Genomic DNA, 20925 nt, shown 5'->3' with positions numbered 1-20925 from the left:
CTATGTCTCTTGATTGGAGCATTTAATCCGTTTGCATTTAAAGTGATTATTGATAGGTACATAGTTATTGCCATTTTTATATTTGTAGTAAATTGTTTTCATCTTTCTTCTGTTTACAGAAGTCCTTTTAGTATTTCTTGCAATGCTGGCTTGGTTGTAATAAATTCTTTCAGTTTTTTCTTTTCTGGGAAGCTCTTTATCTCTCCATCAACTTTAAATGATAGCCTTGCTGGAGAAAGCAATCTAGGTTGTAGGCCTTTGTGTTCCATCACTTTGAGTATCTCCTGCCACTCCATCCTGGCCTTCAATGTTTCTGTAGAAGAGTCATTTGATAGCCTTGTGAGAGTTCCCTTGTACGTAACCTTCTGCCTTTCTCTTGCTGCTTTTAAGATTCTCTCTTTGTCTTTAAGCTTTGCCATTTTAACTATAATGTGTCTTGGTGTGGGCCTGTTTGGGTTTTTCCTCGTTGGAACTCTCTGTACTTCCTGGGCTTGTATGTTCGTTTCCTTCATCAGGTTAGGGAAGTTTTCGGACATTATTACCTCAAATGTGTTCTCAATCCCTTGCTTCCTCTCTTCGCCTTCTGGTATTCCTATGATGCGCATGTTGTTGCGCTTGATGTTATCCCAGAGGTCTCTCAACCCATCTTCATTGTTTTTTATTCTTTTTTCTTTCTGTTGTTCAGTTTGAGTGATCTCTGCTAACTTGTCTTCTAAGTCGCTGATTCAATCCTCTGCTTCATCTAACCTGCTGGTCATTCCTTCAAGTGAGTTCTTAATTTTGGTAATTGTGTTCTTTAGTTCTAGCTGGTTGTTCGTTAAGATTTCTACATCCTTTTTTAGTTCTAATTGGTTGTTCTTTATGATTTCTATATCCTTCTTTATGTCTTCTCTAAGCTTCTTAAACATTCTTATCACCAGTGTTCTGAACTCTGTCTCTGACAGGTTGGATACCTCTGCTTCATTTGGTTCCAGTTCTGGAGGTTTCTTCTGTTCTTTTATTTGGGACATGTTTCTTTGTCTCCCCATTCTGACTGACTCTCTGTGTTTGATTTGATGTATTAAGAAGATCCCCTAGAGCTCTTAGTTCCTCCTGGGTTATCTTATGTAGTATGTGTCCTTTATATTTGACTTGGACTACTTAGTTCTTCTCCTCTGCATGTGCTCCACAGGTGGTTCGTGTGTTTAGTATATTGTCCTGTTCAAGAAGTACTTTAATTGCTTTTTGCTTGTGAGTAGGTGGGATAACTCCTAAGCCGTCTAGTTGTGAAACTTGGGTCTGCCCACCACAGGGTGTTCTGCTGGGTGAGGGTTGGCCACTTAAATAAGGTTTGGCCTCTATGGGCTCTAGTGCCTTCAGACAATTCCCTCTGGGTGTGTGACTTGTAGGCCAAACCCGGTAATACTCTGGTTTGGTCCAGAGTTGGCTTCTGGATATGTTGAATCTTGTGCCTCTTAAGCTGGGCCCTGTTAGGGCAGTTTCAGCACAAATCAAGTTACCAAGTACAACAACAACAACAACAACAAGGAAAACAAATCAAGTACATTCACATGTAAAATACAACCGACAATCCCCACTCAACATAGGCAAAGATATCAAAGAAATAAAGGCAGAACAAAGCAAATCACAACAAGCAGAAAAAAAAGAAAAAAAAACAAGCAAAGCAAAACAGAAAGCAGCACCAGTCTTGGCTTAAGCCCACCAAGTAATCTCCAGGTTGTCCTCCGCTGTGCCAAAGAGTTCCCTGCCTATTGCACAGGCAGCCCTGGTCCCCTGGTGCCCAGAGTGAATTTGGGAGTGTAGATTTAAATGCGAGGGGCTAAGGGTTCTGGATGACAGTTTTCAGAGAGACCGTGCAGTTTCTTTCCTTTCCTGCACAAATGCACACTGAGAGTAGCTCCACCAGCCCTGTGCCCAGTACTCCTGAGTCTTAGGGCCCTTCTTCCGTTGGTGTGTGGGAGGGGGCAGGCGGGAGATCTCTAAGCTGCTGAAAGCTGGGAGCTGCGTCTGCCTCTTACTGCTGAACTCAGGGAGTGCTTCCGTGGTTGCCCTTGCCCCACCCCTGGCCAGCCAGAGAGGGTGGGGGCTGGGGATGGAGGGGTCTTCTCTCTCCCAGGCCAGCCACGTCACACTCCTCCCTCAGGCCCGAAAAGGTAGTGGCTGGGGGTGTGGGAGTCTCCTCTCTCTTCCTCCAGCGAAAATCCTCTCCTCCCAGCCTCTTCCGAAGGTCAGAACTGGCTGCCAATCTTCCCAGCGCCCGAGCACAGACGCCCCTCTGTAATCTGACACTACTCCTCAGTTCAGGGGTCAGTTTAAGTCTCTGGAAGGGCAGGGGGAGGATTCGAAAAGTGGGGTAAGGGGCCCAGGTGTGGCGTCTGAGTTCTTTGTCTGCCCTAGGGCCCATGAGCTGCCCGCCCCGGCGGGGGCGATCAGCTGTGGGACGCAGGGAAAGAGCCCACCTCCTGGACCCTGCGCTCTCCGCTGCACCCTGGGCTCCCGTGGGACTCTAGAGCCCTGGGTGCTGCCAGCCGCTGCTGCTGTGGGCACACTGCAGGGCCGCGGCTCTACCGTGGGGTGTGGGGAGAGCACGGCGCGTTTCCTCTTGTCCTCCTCGCTCCTCCCCTGCTTGCCCAACTAGCGCACCCCAAAGCAAACCTTCCAGGAGTCTGCGCTCCGTCCTGGGCGCCAAGGCAGCGCCGCCGCAGGCCTCGGCTCCACTGTGGGGGGGGGGAGGGAGCACGGTTCCACTTTGCTGTGCTGCCTCCTCCCCTGCTCACAATCAGCGCTCACCTTCAGGTAATTCCTCCACAAGTGTCCCCGCTGTTCTGTGTGTTCTATATCTCCCTGTGTCTTTAGAGCTGCGGTTTACCGCCGCTGCCACAGCCACCGCCAGCCTGATTCCACCATGAGACCGCGCGTTTCCACTCCGCTCCCTTCCTTCTTCCCCTGCTCGCCCAATTTGCGCACCTTCAAGTAATTCTTCCACGAGTCTCTTAGGAGTCTCTTAGCTGTTCTGCGTGATGAGCAAAGAGTTGTTTGATGGGTTATATGTCCCATTTGTAATAAGATCCGGAGGAGAACTCAGAAAATGTGCCCCGCTGCCACCATTCCTATGATGTCAAGCCCTAGATCTGATGATTTTTTGTTCTATTTCTCTAAAATATGCCATTGGGTTTTTGATGGAGATTGCATTAAATCTGTTGTTGCTTTGTCTAATGTGGCCATTTTAACTATATTGATTCTTCTAATCCGGGAGCACGGAATGCCTTTCCATTTCTTTGTCTTCTTCAATTTCTTTTAAAAATGTCTTATAGTTTTCAGCATATAAATCCTTCACATCCTTGGTTAAGTTTATTCCTAGGTATTTTATTCTTTTTGTTGCAATTGCAAAATGAATTTTTTCTTTAATTTCTTTATCTGAGATTTCATTGTTAGTGTATAGGAATGCAATGGAATTTTGTATGTTGATTTTGTATTTGGCAACTTTACTGTATTCATTTATTATTTCTAATATCTTTTTGGTGGAGTCTTTAAGGTTTTCTATGTATAGCATACCTTCATCTTCAAAAATGACAATTAACTTCTTCATTCCTTATTTGGATGCCTTTCGTTTATTTCTCTTTCCTGATTGCTCTGGCTAGAACATCCAATACTATGTTGAAAAGCAGAGGTGATAAGGGAGAGCCCTGTCGTGTTCCTCAACATAGAGCAAAGGACTTCAGTTTTTCACTATTAATTATGATATTAGCTGAGGTGTTTTCATGTATGACCTTTATTATGTTACAGTGTTTTCCTTCTAATCCCATTTTTTAAAGTGTTTTAGTCATAAATGAATGTTGTATCTCGTCAAGTGCCTTTTCTGCCTCTATTGATATAATCACGTGATTTTTGTCCTTTATTTTGTTTATGTCATGTATCACATTGTTCGATTTGCTTATGTTGAACCATCCTTGTGCCCCTGGGATTAACCCTATTTGGTCATGATGTATAATCTTTGGGTCTTGTTTCTTTAATCCATTCAGTCACCTTATCTTTTGATTGGAGCATTTAATCAGTTTACACTTAAAGTAATTGTTGACATATGTGTAGTTATTGCCATTTTGTTATTCATACTTTCGATTTTTTTTTTGTCTTAAATTATTCCCCCTAAGATTCCTTGTAATTCTGGTTTGGTATTGGTGAACTCCTTTAGCTGTTCCTTCTGGGAAACTCTATCTATCCTTCAATTCTAAATGATAGCTTCGATGGGCAAAGTAATCTTGGTTGTAGGTCCTTGCTTTTCATTACTTTGAATATTTATTGCCAGTCCCCTCTCATCTGCAAAATTTCTGTTGAGAAATAAACTGAAAGTCTTATGGGACCTCCCTTGTAGGCAAGTAACTAGTTTTCTCTTGCTGCTTTTAAGATTCTCCCTTTGTCTTTAACCTTTGGCATTTTAATTATGATGTGTCTTGGTGTGGGCCTCTTTGGTTTCATCATGTGCTCCCTATGCTTATATATCTTATTTCTTTTGACAGGTTAGGGAACTTTTCAGTGATTATTTCTTCAAGGATGTTCTCATTCCCTTGCTCTCTCTCTTCTCCTTCTGATACCCCAATGATGCAAAATTTGGTACACCCCAGACGTCATCAAAATGGCAGCGTGAGGTGAACCTCTGTAAAGCTCCCATGGAATTTACAACTCATCGAACAATAATAACTTCACAAAGGACTCCCTGCAAAGCAGACAGGCAAGATGATCAGGCCGACTACTGAATTCACCTAAAGGTGGGAGAATGGCGTGAGTGGGGGAGGAAGAAAGGGAGAAGTGTGGAGACGGAGAAACGCAGGCGCAGGACGCAGACCTAGCTCAGTGCTCCGAGCTCGCTGTACCCCGGAACTACCTCAGGTGCAGGAGAGGGAAGAACTCAGACTGCTAGGGCTCCACTTATGTCCCACAGGGCTGAAGGGTCAGCATATAACACGGCTGAAACCAACGCTCATGGCAGAGACCTCGGAGAAAAGACTGGGGGAAGAAGGCTGAAAATGGTGGTTTAAACCTTCACTAACGAGCAGAGAACAGAAGCCTCAGGCACTGAGACTAGCGGACCCCTCCCTACTTTCCCAGATCTCGCCCCAACCCCACCAACCCTGTGCTAGAAGCTGAAAGTAGCAGTGTCAGATCAAAAGAACAGAATATTTGCTGTTCTGAGAACTGGGACTGCAGACACAGATTCGCAGAACAAGTTCCAGCAAAGGGGAGGGACCTGTGGAAGCGGGACAGGCTATGGTGGTGGTCCCCACAATTGCTCTGGGCCACCTCTCACAACTCACCCCGCCCCTGGCCCCACCTATCTAGGTGGATCCCTGAAGAAGTAAACAGAACTGCTGAAACATACATGATGTGAATCTGTGGCAGAAAGAGCTTTGGAACTTCAAAAGATCTACTCACCCCTACAGGGACCTGGTGCCGTATGACCCAGGCAAACTGTTAACAGAGGAGAAGTCCGTCTCCCAGGGAATCCCCCCATTTTATGAGAAGCTGGAATAGTGCAGAGAGAACATAGCACTACTGTGTGAGAGAGAGGAAAAAAAGGCTGCAGTCAGAGAGAAAATAAAACATTCTACCAACAAGTATTCGAAAACAAAAGAAAGTCCTCTTCCTATCAACGGGTTGCAGAAGCCACTCTTGTAGATGTTTAGGAAAAGAAATAATAAATCAGTAATTGCCATGAAAACTAAGGCAACAAGACAGCTCAGAAAGAAAATTAAAATCCTCCAGAAAAGGAACTTAAAGATATGGAAATATGTGACTTAAATGACAGAGAATTCAAGATTTCACTTCTGAAAAAAATCAACAAGATGCAAGAAAACACACAAAGGCAATTTAATGAACTCAGAAACACAATCAAAGAACAACATGAGCATTTTACGAAAGAGATTGAAATTTTAAAAAAGAACCAAATGGAATTTCTGCAGATTGAGAACTAAATAGAAGAAATTAAGAATGAAATAACCAGCTTAGGTAGTAGAGTTGACCAGATGGAGGAAAGAATCAGTGACATCAAAGATAGAAACCTGGAAATTACACAGATGGAAGAAGAGACTTGAGACTTAAAAGAAATGAAAGAACTCTACAAGAACTTTCTGACTCTATCAGAAAGAACAATATAAAAATAATGGGCATACCAGAAGGAGAAGAAAGAGAGAAGGGAACAGAGAACATACTCAAACAAATTGTTGATGAGAACTTCCTAAACTTGTGGACAGAACTGGATCCTCGAATCCAAGAAGCAAATAGAACACCTAATTACCTCAATCCCAACAGGATTTCTCCAAGGCACATTGTACTGAAGCTGTCTAAAATCAATGACAAAGAAGAATCCTCAAGGCAGCCAGGGAAAAAAAGACGGTAACCTACAAAGGAAAGCCCATTAGATTATCATCAGATTTTTCAGTAGAAACTCTACAAGCCAGGAGGGAATGGAACCAAATATTCAAACTGTTGAAAGAGCGAAATTATGAGCCAAGAATAATATATCCAGCAAAGATATCCCTTAGATATGAAGGAGGAATGAAGACCTTTCCAGACATACAGAAGCTGAGGGAATTTTCTAATACACGACCTGCACAACAAGAAATACTAAAGGAGTCTATACAACCACCGTCAACAGGGACAATTTGTGGCAACATAAAAAGGGGGAGAGTAAAGGCCTGAACCGGAATATGGCAATGGAGAAAGTAAGCATACTGAAGAAAATGGAATACTCTAAATATCAAACTTTCTTTTTTTTTCTTTCTAGCCTTTTACATTACCTTTATTATACAGCATGAAGAAACAGAACTTTTTTTAATTACAAATCAAATGTTGCAGCCTTTCTTATAACATTCTTTTTTAATTATTATTATTAGATTCAGGAGCACAAGACAAGGTAATACTTAGACGTTCATCATTTATATCTCTCACACCGTGAACCCCCCCTTCCCATCCCCTTTCCACTATGCCTCTGACATTGCACCGAGCCATTTTGGGAGACCACCTCAGGGAAGATGTAGATGCTTGATCAATGTACTCTACACCTGAAGCTGAACAATACTGAATGCCAACTATAATTTTATATATATAATGTGATTGCTCAAACTTTCTTTTACGTAAACTTAAGGGTAACCACTCCAAAAAAGTTCGAGAATTGAAATATATACTGAAATAAAAGAAGAAACAGTGGGAAACATCATACAATACCACCTCACAGAAATAATAGACAACAACAAAAAGGCAAAGAAACAATGGAAACACATCCTTAACAGAAAACTAAAATTAGAATGAGAGAAAATCTTCACGTATCATTAAACACACTAAATGTAAATGGACTGAACTCACCAATGAAAAACCACAGAGTAGCATATTGGATGAAAAAAGTAAACCCAACCATATGCTGTCTCCTAGGGACACATCTCAGTTACAAGGACAAGCATAGACTCAAAGTGAAAGGGTGGAAATTGATACTCTAAGCAAATGGTACCCATAGAAAATCAGGTGGGCCATAATGATATCAGATGAAACAGACTTCAGCGAGAAAAAGATAACAAGAGACAAAGATGGACATTTCATAATGGTAAAGGGGACTCTACAACAAGAAGACATAACAGTCATCAATATTTATGCCACCATTAGGGAGCACCAAAATATACCAAGCAACTATTAACAGAACTAAAGTGAGAAATTGACCAAAACACAATTATACTAGGGGACTTAAATACGTCATTGACAGCTATGGATAGATCATCCAAACAGAAAATAAACAATGAAATAGTAGACTAAAATGACACATTAGTTGAAATGGACATAATTGATATATATAGAGCTCTTCATCCTAAAACATCAGACTATACATTCTTTTCTAGTGTATATGGAACATTCTGAAGGATAGACCATATATTGGACATAAAATCAGCCTCAGTAAATTTAAGAAGATTGAAATCATACCAAGGATATTCTCTGATAACAAGGCTTTGAAATTGGACATCAACTGCGAAAAGAAAGCTGGAAAAAATACAAATACATGGAGATTAAACAACATACTTTTAAAGAACAACTGGGTCAAAAATATATTACTAACAATTGTCACCCCAATAAATTTAATTTAAAAAAATATATATATATTAGAGTAGAGATCTAAAGATACATAGAAACAAATGACAATGGAAATACATCCTACCAAAATTTTTGGGATACCGCGAAAGCAGTTTTAAGTGGGAAATTTATATCATTACAGGCCTATCTCAAGAAATAAGAAAAATCCCAAATAAATAACCTCATGTTACAACTTAAAGAATTAGAAAAAGAAGAACAAGTGAAACACAAAGCCAGCATAAGAAAGGAAATAACAAAAATAAGAGCAGAACTAAATGACATTGTGAACAAAAACACAATAGAAAAAAATTAATGTGACAAAGAGCTAATTCTTTGAAAAGATTAACAAAATTGACACACCCTTGGCTAGACTCACTAAGATAAAAAGAGAGAGGACACTAATTAACAAAATCAGAAATGAAACAGGGGAAGTTATCACGGACAGCACAGAAATACAAAGGATCATGTAAGAATACTATCACGGACTATATGCCACCAAATTTAATAACCTAGAAGAAATGGACAAGTTCTTAGAAACATATAGCCTTCCAAGGCTGAATCATGAAGAACTGGAAAATCTAAATAGACCGATCACCAGTAACGAAATTGAATCAGTCATCCCAAACCTTCCCAAAAGCAAAAGTCCTGGACCAGATGGCTTCACTAGTGAATTCTACCAAACCTTCAAAGAGGATATAATGCCAATTGTTCTCAAACTCTTCCAACAACCTGAAGAAGAGACAGTACTCCCTAACTCATTTTATGAGGCCAATATTACCCTGATACCAAAACCTGGTAAGGACAACACCAAAAAAGAAAACTACAGACCTATATCTCTGATGAATACTGATACAAAACCCTAAACAAAATTCTAGCAAATCGAATACAGCAATGCATTAAAAAGATTATTCATCACGACCAAGTGGGTTTCATCCCCGCGGCACAAGGATGGTTCAACATCCCCAAATCCATCAATGTGATACATCACATAAACAAAATAAAGCACAAAAATCATATGATTATATCAATTGATGCAGAAAAGCATTTGACAAGATACGACATCCATTTATGATTAAAACACTTAATAAATAGGTATAGAAGGAAAATACCTTAACATAATAAAGGCCATATATGACAAGCCCTCAGCTAATCTCATAATCAATGGTGAAAAGCTGAAGCCCTTTGCTCTACGTTCAGGAACACGACAGGGCTGTCCCCTATCACCTCTGCTTTTCTACATAGTGTTGGATGTCCTTGTCAGAGCCATCAGTCAAGAGAAAGAAATAAAAGGCATCCAAATTGGGAACGAAAAAGTTAAATGATCACTCTTTGCAGATAACATGATGCTATATATGGAAACCCTAAAGACTCCACAAAAAAGCTGTTAGAAACAATAAATGAATACAGGAAAGTTCCTGGCTACAAAATCAACGTACAAAAATCCATTGCATTCCTATATACTAACAATGAAATCTCAGAAAAAGAAATAGAAAAAACAATTCCCTTTGCAATTGCAGCAAAAAGAATAAAATACCTAGGAATAAACTTAACCAAGGATGTCAAGGATTTATATGCTGAAAACTATAAGACATTTTTGAAAGAAATTGAAGAAGACACAAAGAAATGGAAAGACATTCCGTGCTCATGGATTGGAAGAATCAACATAGTTAAAATGGTCATATTACACAAAGCCATATACAGATTTAATGCAATCCCCATTAAAATCCCAATGGCATTTTTTAAAGAAATAGAACAAAAAATCATCAGATTTGTTTGGAACCACAAAAGACCCTGAATAGCCAAAGCAATCTTAAGAAAAAAGAACAATACCATTCGCTGACTTTAGCTGTTACCACAGGGCTACAATAATCGAATCAGCAATGTATTAGCAGAAAAACAGACACGTATACCAATGGAATAGAATTGAGAACCCAGAAATAAAACTACATAAATATGGACAGATAATTTTTGACAAAGAAGCTAAAAACATACAATGGAGGAACAGCCTCTTTAATAAATGGTGCTGGCAGAATTGGATAGCTACGTGCAAAAGAATGAAACTGGACTGCTATCTGTCACCATGTACCACAATTAATTCAAAATGGATGAAAGACTTAACCATAAGATCTGACACAATAAACTGCATAGAAGAAAACATAGGTACCAAACTTATGGACCTTGGGTTCAAAGAGCATTTTATGAATTTGACTCCAAAGGCAAGGGAAGTAAAAGCTAAAATAAACGAATGGGACTATATGAAACTTAAAAGCTTCTGCACAGCAAAAGAAACCATCGACAAAATAAAGAGGCAACCAATTGAATGGGAGAAGAATTTTGCAAACAGTGCCTCTGGTAAGGGGCTAATATCCAACATATTCAAGGAATTCATGAAGCTCAACAACCAAAAAACAAACAACTCAATTTAAAAATGGGCAGAGGACCAGAAGAGACATTTCTCCAAAGAGGACAAACAAATGGCAAATAGACATATGAAAAAATGCTCAACATCACTAATCATCAGAGAAATGCAAATAAAAACCACAATGAGATATCACCTCACCCCAGTTAGAATGGCTATTATCAACAAGACAAATAGTAAGAAGTGTTGGAGAGGCTGTGGAGAAAAAGGAACCCTCATACACTGTTGGTGGGAATGCATACTGGTGCAGCCGTTGTGGAAGGCAGTGTGGAGGTTCCTCAAAAAATTACAAATAGAATTACCATATGACCCAGCATTCCCTCTCCTGGGTATCTACCCAAAGAATTTGATATCATTTATACATAAAGACACGTGTGCTCCAATGTTCATTGCAGCTTTGTTTACGGTGGTCAAGACATGGAAATAACCAAATGTCCTTCGATAGATGAATGGATAAAGAAGTTGTGATATACATACACAATGGAATACTATTCGGCGGTAAGGAAAGATGATATAAGAACATTTGTGGCAACATGGAAGGATCTTGAGAGTATAATGCTAAGCGAAATAAGTCAGACAGAAAAAGCAGAGAACCCTATGTTTTCACTGATATGTGGTATATAAACCAAAAACAACAAAAGAGCAAGAGAAAAAAATTAGGAACAAGAACTCATAGACACAGACAATAGTTTAGTGGTTACCAGAGGGTAAGGGGCTAGGGGGAGAGAGATGAGGTAAGGGGGATCAAATATATGGTGATGGAAGGAGAACTGACTCTGGGTGGTGAACACACAATGGGATTTATAGATGATGTAATACAGAACTGTACATCTGAAATCTCTGTAATGTCCCTAACAATTGTCACCCCAACAAATTAGAAAAAAAAATGAAAGAAAAATTTTGTATACCCATAGACCCCGTAAGCTATCCTCATTTTCTTTGTATTCTTTTTCTCTTTTTTGATTGGGTATTTTCTGCTACCTTATCTTCTAAATAGCTGATTTGATCCTCTTCTTCACCTAATCTACTATTGATTTCCACTAATGTAGTCTTAGTTTAATTATTGTATTCTTCATTTCTGGCTGGTTCTTTTTTACGTTTTCTATCTCCATTTTTATAATTTCTATTTCTTTGTACTGTTCTTTTATTTGGGTTATGTTTCTTTGTCTCCCCATGTTGGCTACCTCCTTGTATTTGTTTCTGTGCATTACATAGGCTGCTTTGTCTCCCAGTCTTAATAGAGTGGCCTTATGTAGTAGGCGTCCTGTGGGACCCAGTGGAGCAGTCTCCCTGAGTAGTGTGCTGCAAGTGTATCCCTTGTGTGTGTTCTGTGTGCCCTCCTGTTGCATTTGTCCATTGGTTGCTGTTTTCACATCAGTGGAAGTGGTTGTCTCTTGGGCTGATTGGTTGTGAGGACTGGCCTTGACTACAGTGGAGGAGCTGTTTTGCAGGGACAGATCCTTTGGAGCAGAATTAGCTTTAGCAGGACTCTTGTGTCTGCCCAGTCTGCCCTTTGGGTGTGTTGCCCATTGAGGCATCTGGGCAGTGCTAAATACAGTGGCAGGCTGTGCCCTGCCCAGGGCCTCCTGGCATAAGCAACAAAGCAATCTGCAGATGTCAGAGACCTGCATGGGCTTAAAGGTGACTGGGAGAGGCCAAGCTCTGAACTGAAGTTGGCTACCACTGCTGCTGGGCTTTGGGATGCTCAGCAAGAGGTACAGAGCACACCGAGGCCAGATGCTGCTTCTGTGGGTTTTGTGAATCTTTGAGGATTTTTAGGAATGTCTGTATCATGAGTCAAGACAAGCCTTTTGTATGGAAAAGTCATTGGAAGCCACTTGAGTTTCAGGGAATTACCAGGGCGGGGCCAACAGTATTACCTAGTTTGGTGGAGACTCAGATATGGTGGCTACCTGTGTCTGCACGCCAGTGGGTAGGAAGAGGTCAACAAAAAAAATAATGGATTCTTCCAGCACTTCTGCGAGAAAGCCGACCCTCCAGCAAGGCCACCCCCCACCAAAGTTGTTCAGCTCTTCTCCGTATGTCCCTGGCACCTTTGGAGCTACTGCCCCAGCACTGGAGCTTAGACAGAGTGAAGCAGTCAGCAAGTAAGTCCACATGCAGGCCCTTCACGAGGAACACCTATGACTCTAGCTGCTCTGTCTCACTCAGCCACAATCTCTGCTGGTTTTCACAGTCAGAAGTTCTGGGGACTTCTCTTCCAGCGCTGGATCCCTGTGCTGCAGGGCCTGGTGCCAGGCTCGATCCCCTCACTCCTCTGGGGGAACTTTCACAGCCAAGATATCCCTCCCAATTATTAACTGTCCCACATGGGTGTGGGACCAGCTCACTCTGCATCTCTGCCTCCCCTATTAGTCTCGAGGTGGCTTCTTCTGTATATACTCAATTATAGGACTTTTGCTCGCCTAGACTTCAGGTGATTCTCAATGATGGTTGTTCTGCACTTTAGTTGAATTTTGATGTGGTACTGACAGAAGGCAAGCCCTGGGTTTTCCTACATTGCCATCTTAATCAGAAATCCTGTTTTTCATTTTTTTCCATTAAAGCCCTTAACATATTAATCATAGTTATTTTATATTCCCAGTCTGATAATTCCAAAATTTTTGCTATATCTGAATATTGTTCTGACGATTACTTTGTCTTTTTCAGATTTTTCTATGTTTATTTTTATCATGCATTGCAATTTTTTTTCTTGAAAGCCACATATGATGTATCAGGTAATAGGAACGGAGAGATAAATGGGCTGTTAGTGTGTGATTTTATGTTTATCTGGCTAGGAGTTTGGCTGTGCTTACTGTTTGCTGTGGTTGCTGATGTAAATAGCTAAAATTTTCTATGTTTATGTCTCCACTGTCTTTTTTTGGGAGGACATCCTACAGACTGCTTTTTGAAAAGATTTTTATTAAAATATAGCTAACATACAATATTACATTAGTTTCAGGTATACACAATAGTTATTCAACATTTATATACCTAAATAACTGATCACCATGATAAGTCCAACAAATACCTGATACTGTAACACACTATCACAGTACTCTTTGACTACATTTCCTATGTTGTACAATACTGCCCCATGACTTATTTGTTTTATACCTGGAAATTTGAACCTCTTATTCCCCTTCACCTTTCCCTTTTAATTTGTTTTTAAATTAGAGTTTACATGCAATATTCTTTTATATTAATTTCAGGTATACAGCATAGTGGTTAAACATCTGTATAATTTAAGAAGTTTTCCCCCTGACTCGTCTAATACCCACCTGGCACTATACATAATTATTACCGTATTATTGACTATATTCCTTATGCTTTACTTTACATCCCTACGACTATTTTGTAACTACCAATTTGTACTTCTTAATGCATTCACTTTTTCACCCTTCAACCCAACCCATTTCCCATCTATTTCCTCAATAAATCTAGTACCCATCTGACGCTATACAGTTATACTATTAGTGACTATATTCCTTATGCTGTACTCTACATGCCCATGGCTACACTGCAACAACAAATTTGTCCTTCGTAATCCCTTCCCCTTTTTCTCACACACTCAACACCCCTCCTATCTGGAAACCATCAAAATGTTCTTTGTATCTATGAGTTTTTCTCTGTTTTGTTTGTTTGTTCATTTTATTCTTTAGATTCCACATATAAGTAAAATCACATTGTATCTGTCCTTCTTTGTCTGACATACTCCACTTAGCACAATGCCCTCAGGTCCATCCATGCCACCAGAGGTCGCAAGAACCTAGTCCCTTCTCTGGCTGAGCAATATTCCATTGTATGTATGTACCACATCTTCTTTATCCATTTATCCATTGACAGACACCCAGGCTACCTCCACATCTTGGCTATTGTAAACAATGCTCCAACGAAAATATGGATGCACATGTCCCCTCAAAGTAGCATTTAGGATTTCTTCAAATAAATAACCTGTAGTGAGATTACTAGGTTCTTCTTTATCTCTTGTCATAGCCTTTGTTTTAAAGTCTATTTTGTCTGGTATAAGTATTGCTACCATAGCTTTTGTTTTTTCATTTCCATTTTCATGAACTATCTTTTTCCCATTGCTTTACTTTTAGTCTGTGTGTGATTGTCATTCTGAAGTGAGTCTTTTGTAGGCAGCATATGTAAGGGTCTTGCTTTCTTATCGATTTAGACACCCAATCTTTTGATTGGAGCATTTATTTGTTTATATGGAAAGTAATTGTTGATAGATATGTAGTTATTGACATTTTCTTAATCATATTTTTTGGTATTTTTTGTCTTAATGAAGTCCCTTTGATACTAAATGATTGTTTTGGTGCATAGAATAATCTTGGTCCTTTCTTTCCATCACTTTGAATATTCTGTGCCAGTCCCTTCTGGACTGAAAAGTTTCTGTTGAGAAATCAGTTGACAGTCTTATGGGAGCACCTGGTAACTAACTGCTTTTCTCTTGCTGCTTTTAAGATTCTTTCTTTGTCTTTAACCTTTGACATTTTATTTTGATATGGACCTGATTTGTTTCATCTTGCTTGGAACTCTCTGTGCTTCCTGAGCTTGTGTATTTATTTCCTTTGCCAGATTAGGGAAATTTTCCATCATTATTTTTTCAAATAGGTTTTCAATTTCTAGCTCTCTTTCTTCTCCTTCTGGTATTGTGTTGATGTGAATGTTGGTATGCTTGATGTTGTTCAAAAGGCCCCTTAAGCTATCCTCATTTTTTGAATTCTTTCTTCTTTTCTGATTGTGTGTGTTTTGCTACCTTATCTTCTAAATCACTCATTTTATCTTGTGCTTCATCTAATCTACTGTTGATTCACTCTTATATATTTTTTTCATTTTAGTTATTGCATTCTTTATTTCTGACAGGTTCTTTTTCATGTTTTCTATACCCATTTTTATGTTTCCTATCTTTTTGTTGAAGTTCTCCGTTATATCATTGAGCATACTTATAATCAGTGTTTTAAACTTTGCATCTGCTAGATTGCTTGTCTCCGTTTTGTTTAGTTCTTTTTCTAGATCTTGGTTATGTTCTTTGTTTAGAACATGTTTCTTTGTCTCTCCGTTTTGGCTACCTCCTTGCATTTGTTTCTAAGTATTAGGTAAATCTGTTATGTCTTCCAGTCTTAGTAGAGTGGCCTTATATAGTAGGTGTCCTGTGTGACCCAGTGGGACAGTAACCCTGGTCTCCTGTGTCCAATGCTCCAGGTGCGTCCCTTGTGTGGGATGTTTGTGCCCTCCTGTTGCAGTGAAACCTTGGTTGCTGTTTGCTCATCAATAGGAGGGATTGACCCTTGGGCTCATTGGTTGTGAGGACTGGCTGTGACTACAGTGGAGGAGCTGTTGTGCAGAGGCTGACCCTACAGAGCAGGATTCGCTTCAGCAGGGTTCTGGTGCCTGCTCAGTGTGCACTTTGGGTGCCCATCCCTGGAGGCAGCTAGGGGATGTTCCAACTGTTTTCTAAGCTGACCACCCACTGTGCCAGCCCTGGGGCCTCCTGGGAGGGGCTCCACCACATGCCCAATTCAGCCTAAGTTCAGCCACAGCCTGTGCCTTGCCTGGATCTACCTGCCACAAAGCAATCTGCGAAAGGCTGCCACCCATGCTGGGCTTAGAGGTGCCTTGAGAAGCTTACCTGTGAACTGAGGCTGCCTATCACTAGTGCTGGGCTTAGGGCCGCTCAGCCAGAAGTGCAGGACATGCTGAAGCCAGACGATGCTTGTTTCGATTTTGTGAACTGTTGAGTGACTTTAGGAAATTCCGCAGCATGAGCCAAGGCAGGCCATTTATACAGAAAAGCCACTGGAGCACCTTGGCTGGGCTCGAAAGTTTGGTGGGGCAGTGTATCAGAGAATCAGGGTAAACAAATGATGTTAACCAGCTTGGTGGAGAATCAGATATGGCAGCTGTCTGCATCTGCACAACAGGAGGGAGCAGGGCTCAACAAACAAACAATGGCTTCTGCCAGTTTTCTCTCTCTTGGAGAAAGCTGTTTGTCTAGCCCTCACCCTGAGTCCAGACAACTCAGTTCCTCCCTGGATGTCACTGGCATCTTTTGAGCTACTGTTCCAGTGCTGGACCTCAGAGCCAGTGAGTTTATCAATGAGTAAGTTCGTGTGTGGGCCCTTTAAGAGGAGCGACTAAAATTTTAGCTGCTATAATCTCACTAAGCCACAATCTACACTAGTTTTCACAGCCAGAAGTTATGAGAACTCTCCCAGTACTGGAATCCTGGGCTAAGGAGCTGGAACACCTCAACCATCTGAGGGGGGGGGGGACCTCCACATGTCCCTCCCAATTTTTAATGGTCACATGTGGGTTTGGGACCAGCCCATTCCATATCTCTGTCCTGCCTACCAGTCTTCAGGTGGCTTCTTCTTTTTTCTAAATCAGATTTATTGGGGTGACAATGGTTAGTAAAATTACATAGATTTCAAATATGCATGTCTATAATACATCATCTATATATCACATTGTGCGCTCACCACTGAGTCAGTTCTCCTTCCATTACCATATATTTGATCCCCTTCAACCTCTTTTGCCATATTCTAATCCCGCTTACCCTCTGGTAATCACTAAACTATTGTATGTGTCTATGAGGTTTTTTCTTTTTTTTTCCTTTGTTTGTCTTGTTCCTTTGTTGCTTTCAGTTTTACATCCCACATATGAGTGAAGACATATGGTTCAGACTTTTCCTGTCTGACTTATTTTGTTTAGCATAATAATCTCAAGATCCATCCATGTTGTCGCAAGTGGCAGTATTTCATCTTTTCTTATGGCTGAGTAGTATTCCATTGTGTATATATACCACATTTTCTTTATCCAATCTTCTATGGAAGGACACTTTGGTTGTTTCCATGTCTTGGCCACTGTAAACAAAGCTGCAATGAACATCAGAGTGCATATAGCTTTGTGGATAAATGTTTTCAGATTTTTTGTGTGTAGATACCCAGAATAGGGATTATTGGGTCATATGGTAATTCTATTCTTAATTTTTTGAGGAACCTCCATACTGTTTCCCATAGCAGCTGTACTCATTTACATTCCTGCCAGCCGTGTATGAGGGTTCCTTTTTCTCCACAGCCTCTCCAACATTTGTTCTTATTTGTCTTGTTGATGATAGCCGTTCTAACAGGTGTGAGGTGATATCTTATTGTGGTTTTGATTTGCATTTCCCTCATATCTAGTGAAGTTGAGCATGTGTCCATATATCTGTTGGCCATTTATATGTCTTCTTGAGAGAAGTGTCTATTCAGGTCCACGGTCCATTCTTTAATTGGGTTGTTGTTGTTGTTATTGTTAAGTTGTAGGAGTTCTTTATATATTTTGTATGTTAGCCCCTTATTAGAGGTGTGGTTTGTAAATGAGGTGGCTTCTTTTGTGTGACCTTAATTGCAGGGCTTTGGTTCAGCTAGACTTCAGGTGATTCTCAATAATGTTTGTTCTGTAGTTTAGCTGTAATTTTTACATGGTGGTGCAAAGAGGTAAGCACAGCATTTCCCTACTCTGCCATCTTGACTGGATCCTCCCAGACTGCTTTTTAAATAGGTTCTGATCTTTGAAGTTATTTCAGCTTGAAAGCCTTCATTATCATAAAGGAGACTGACTGATGTGGTGCTAATCATTGTATTATCTTATGATAAAGTCTCAGTCTTTTAATGAGCCTGTTGCCTATGGGCTGTGACCTTCAGAAGTATTTCTCAGCTTTCCTCCCCTTTTTAGGTGAAACAGTAAAGCTTGAGGGGGCTAGAATTTGGTATTCCCCTTCTCTCAGTTAGGCTAGGTTTGGTAAAACCCAAGTCTTTTAGGATGTGGTAAAAGAGTCTTCCTTAAAGGTAGGCCTTTGTTAAGTAGCACAGAGTGCCATGGGCTTATTTAAAATTAGTTGTTTTTCCCCTATACTTGTCAGAAGCGTAAGCATTCTCTTATCTTCAACCTAAGCCCTGAGAAGAAAACTGATGAAAGTGTGGGGCATCTTTATGATTAGATCACATGGAGTATTTAACTCTCAAGTTAGTCCACACTGGGTCTGCATTGACTCATCAATTACAATTTAAGTGTTTCTGCTGGTACTGGCTTCTGCTCCTGGGTTTCTGCTCCAGGACACTGTGATTCTCAGTATTTTATTCTATCTCAAGTTTCGGGGATAGGAGTTTACTTTGTGACTTCAATTCTTTGATGGAGCTAAGAAGAGTTGTTGATTTTCATTTTATTCAGGTATGTTCTAAGGGTGAGAGTGACAACTTCCAAACTTTCTCTAGTGTTATTTTTAATAATAGGTCTTAACTAAATAAGACATTTGGAGGTAGTGACTTCTGTCATCTGAATTTATTTTGTTTTATTATTTTTTTAAATTTTTTGCCAGTGTTCACTTTTGTATGTAACTTGCCCTCAATTTTAAATCTTGCAATGAGATATTTTTGAAGTTATTACCAGATCCCCTCTTTTGTATCCTCCACTACAAAACTTCAGTGTCTCTTTCAAACATTCTGCAATGATCTGCTTCTATCTTCCCTCTTAGAAAATTCCCTCCCTCTTCTTCCTTTGTCTAAGCAGAATTTTCTCATACCTTTCCCAACTAATTAAGCCAGTAATAACCTTTCCATTTTTTGAAGTCCTATTGCAAGCATGACTGTACCACCCTGCTGTACCTCATTTTGTCCATAATTTTTTAAACTCTGTAGATCCCATCTCCTTGTTAAATTTTAATGCTTACTGGGAGCTGGGATCTGGTCTTTGAATGCTTATGTTTTTCTTACACAAAATATCTAGCCCAGAACTAGGCATTTTTAGGGGACTGGCAAAGAATCATTGATAGATTGTTATATATCAGTATTTGCTAGGAAATTGTGACTACTCTGCGGAGTGATTTGCATACATAAACACCAACTTGCTATTTAATTCCAAAATAGCAAGTCACCTCTAGATTTTCAACAACTGATAATTAAGACACCTCATATATATTAATACACATATAAAGGATCATTTTTCAAATCCACTCTCCAGATTCTTTCTGCAGCACATGAAGAGATGTTTTTGGAAACTGCATTAGAAATTAAGAGGCAAAGGTTTGGTCTGGAGTACCGGATCAGCTTTCTGCCTTACTCCTGGCAGAGGCTATGGCTGCCCTACACGTGAAACTTTAAATCAAACTTAATTCATGGTGCCTAAGCAGCTTCTGCACTTAAGGAGGCTCTTCCATATCAGGTTACACAGAACTAAAATAATTTAGTGTAGTAGGATTTACCCTTAGCAAGGAGGAAATAGAGAGAGTACAATTCAACATAAACTGTGAAGGCAGTAAATTCGCATTTTTCCCCTTGGTTAGGTATATATTGGGAAAGGAGAAAGAGAGGAAAACTATTTTAGCCAGGAAGAAAAAAATAATAGAAAGACTACCATTAAAATGCAGTTAAGAAAATTTTTATATTTGTCTGGTTCAGTGATGGTACATAAATGTAAAGGGCAGGAGGAGACTTAACTGAAAATTGCCAGCATCAACTCTCAGATATGTATATTATTTGAAGAGAACAGAAACAGGGTTAATTTTAAAAGCATGTCTATTTGGAGTACAATCTGGGTTTCAGATTTCATATAGGAGATTCTCAGATTCTCGGAACTCTCTTCCACCAACTCAAGTTTAAGCCCTTCTTTCTCTCAAAGGAGAACCAGAAGAGATTAACCCAAGACAATATTAAGTATATCAATAAGTGTAAATACATATATTTTTGGAAGTGCCAAAATGTAAACAATCTATCTTTAAATAATGAAATGTTGATGTTTAATATCCTTCCTTGTTGTGCATAGTGCTATTTACTTTTAAAATTATTTTAACCATTTTACCCTCAAAACAAAGTTAAGGTAGGCATTTTGCCTTTATGGTAGGCATTTTTCTCAACTTAAGAATGAGTTAAATTATGGTGCCATTCAGTTAATGACTTTGTAAGGATTTTGCTTGAGCTTGTAAGTGGGAGGTCTTAGAACCCAGTTTTCTCTGAGTACAGTTGTCTTTTCCAGCTTTATGCTAAATGCCAGTAAATCAGAGGTTGTTCTCTGCATTCATAACCAGGTGTCCAAAAAAGAGATGAGAATTTTTTCTGTGCCCCAATTTTACATTTTGCAAATACATGTATTTAAGAACCTTACCCCAGACCCTAATGGCAAGATCGCCCCCATTGACTAAACTCATGATTTGCTCTTCCTTTAGTCAAAAGCAGGACATGACAGAAAAGCAGGGTACCCTATTTCACCTCACTCGGGACGTAGCCGGTTATTCTTGAGAATATAATTATCAAAAGAAACAGGAGGCACACTCCTCAGGAAAGGTTCCTGGCAACTCAGCTCCTCTGTGACAAACACCTGTTCCTGGTCATTCAAGGCCTTTGCAA

The 20925-nt window shown here is 39.9% G+C and overlaps 1 protein-coding gene across 1 annotated transcript in view; it reads left to right on the top strand.

Moving 5' to 3' along the window:
* IL1RAPL2 (interleukin 1 receptor accessory protein like 2) overlaps positions 1 to 20925 on the top strand; it is a 760470-nt gene that overhangs the window by 708778 nt on the left and 30767 nt on the right. The window lies entirely within an intron of this gene.

This window comes from Rhinolophus hipposideros (genome assembly GCF_964194185.1).
Source record: "Rhinolophus hipposideros genome assembly, chromosome: X".
Classification (NCBI taxonomy): domain Eukaryota; kingdom Metazoa; phylum Chordata; class Mammalia; order Chiroptera; family Rhinolophidae; genus Rhinolophus; species Rhinolophus hipposideros.
Note: the sequence above shows the minus strand (reverse complement) of the source record. Positions and strands in the feature narration are given on the sequence as shown.